The following is a 2444-nucleotide window of genomic DNA, read 5'->3' as shown; positions in this document are numbered from 1 at the left end:
ACATTTAATTAAGTATATCTCTTTATTCTTTCTCAATTTGAGTGTATTATCACACAAAAATAAGCTTGAGTGTTTTTTTGTTACTTAACTTTTTATTTGCACGCATTTCAAGTTATGCAAAGTTAAACAATAATATGGAATGCAGCCCTATAAGTGTATTAATGTCTCAACAAGTTTAATGCGATCTCTTTTTCGAAGTTTTCATATCAAAATGGTTATTCAATAAACTGATAGTAGTTTTACTGTTAATCTATAGTTTATATGTATTACAGATTTTTAATACTACAGTCTATTTGCGAAAGATTTATTATGTTACAATATTTATCTTTATTTTGAATAAATATAGCAATTATATTTATATATTATATTTATATATAACAAAACACTGTTTTTAATTAAAAACAATTTTTTAAATTTATTCTTGTATATATATGTGTGTGTGTGTGTGTGTGTGTGGTAGGTCATTACATCCCTCTTCTTCTTTGACTCCCCATTATGCAGTATTACTACATTTTTTACAAATAATATTTAATGTAATATATATATCATGTAACTTTGACTCTAGAATCTACCGAAGAACATTGGGATGAATATAAACGTTAAGTTTCCAAGTTTCTAATTAAAATATTAGTAATTAACAAAGTTATTAGTATAATATGTAAGTAAATGGCCATAATATTATCTTCTCCTCTATGTTTTAAATAAATTTTGAATTTGTTCCAACAAATTTCTTTAGAAAGTAACTTGAAAATTTAATGGTAGAAAATTTAACCGCACAAAACATACGCGAACAACTTTTGCTGGTTGACACGCGGTGCGAAGCCGGATGTCGCCATCAAGCGAATGGTGACGATAAATTAGCAGCCATTGATACCCTCGGCTGTTATTTCGGCGAAGGAGCGGGAACAAAATGGGGAAGAAAATTAGCCGCGATAAAGGGTACTCGAGGAAGCATACGCTCGGGAGAAGATGGGACAAGGATAAAGAGAAGGCGAAGCGAAGAGCGCTCGCACGACAACCACTCGATGATTACATTCGAAGATTACATATTCCATCCGTTTGTCGTCATTAAACCCGTTCTCTTCCCGTGTCACTCACGTGCTTCATACCGTATACTATATATCACGGGAACAGATAGCAAATGTAGACGCATATACTCCCATCCAAAAACAGGAGTATTATTGCTATTATGTAAAAATGCGAAACTAGGATACATATATTGATAAAAACAACTCTAATACAATTTGTAAAATAAATTACATAATATTAAAAATTCTACAAAACTTTTGGCCTTCATTTCAATAATGTGTCTCCTTCTTACTTTTTCGTTTTTCATTTTTACACAATCTTTGCGGCACATAACTTATGTGTATTTCAGTCAGTTTACAATTAAAATAAGTTGAGCACAGATTATCACGATAATTTCACGAGAGACGAACCGGAATTTTTTTTACGGCTAGGATAATTTCGTACCGAGAGACCAAATGACATTCTAGTGTTTCTTATTCTTAGACTCGTCTGATAATGCGTCGTACCGGAAGAAGTTACCGCCGGAAGTTCGATTCTCAGGATCGATTCCGTATGCTATCGGGCGTCGCGGGTGCGTGCGCGTCTCGATGATAGACGACAACGAGAGGACGGAACGAACGCGACCGGCGTTTACGAGTCGCGAAGCCCGACTCGGAGCAGATCCAGAGAGAGCGCATAGCTGATCACGTCGTTCGGCTGATTCGCATATAGGAATGTAATTAGGCGCATGATACAGATATGGTAATACCGTTCCACGCATAATTACATGTCGTTGCGGGCTACACTCTGAATATGAATGTGGTACGAAATTCAAATTCGCGCAAAATGTGCACGAGAAGTATTAACAAATAAAAAAAAATTAACAACGTTTCGAAGTTCCTATTTTATACAGCATGAAATATTATATATGTAACTTTTTGTTCTCTAAAAAATAAATCAGAATCTTAATGCATAATATTTGTGTATTCTTGTCTTATTTGCAATACATTGTAATTTGCATCGCACTTTCTCTCATCTATGGATTTTTAATTATGGACTTAAACCGAACCGTAATTTTAAACGTAGAAACGTTTGCAAAGGTAAGCGATTTTAGAAATAACCTATTCTATCCCATCCAATTCGCGGAAGAGTTAAATCTGCCGACGTTGATTTCCGCTTAATGAACTCCGTCGAAGTGGTGCGCCGATACCGTGCGATACGTTTTTAGAGATTTGTTTAGAGTCACGAACACGCACTGCATCCGATCGTAAAAAATCGAGTTATGCCAGGTTATCGTAGTCGACCGGCATGCACATGCCTTTCAATTCCGAGAGAGACGGCAGCGAGGCTTCAGGTTTCGCGTAGTAAAACCAGCCCGGGCTCACATCGAATGTCCCCCCCCCCTCCTCTCTCTCTCTTTCTCTCTCTCTCTCGTT

At 36.0% G+C, this 2444-nt stretch overlaps 1 long non-coding RNA gene across 1 annotated transcript; it reads left to right on the top strand.

Moving 5' to 3' along the window:
• Window positions 1–382: 382 nt before the first annotated feature.
• On the top strand, window positions 383–1984 carry LOC118645462. The gene is made up of 2 exons (XR_004963150.1): window positions 383–658; window positions 763–1984. It is a non-coding gene; the product is annotated as an uncharacterized LOC118645462 (long non-coding RNA).
• Window positions 1985–2444: the final 460 nt, after the last annotated feature.

The sequence above is a fragment of the Monomorium pharaonis genome, chromosome 1 (genome assembly GCF_013373865.1).
Source record: "Monomorium pharaonis isolate MP-MQ-018 chromosome 1, ASM1337386v2, whole genome shotgun sequence".
In the NCBI taxonomy this organism is placed as follows: domain Eukaryota; kingdom Metazoa; phylum Arthropoda; class Insecta; order Hymenoptera; family Formicidae; genus Monomorium; species Monomorium pharaonis.
Note: the sequence above shows the minus strand (reverse complement) of the source record. Positions and strands in the feature narration are given on the sequence as shown.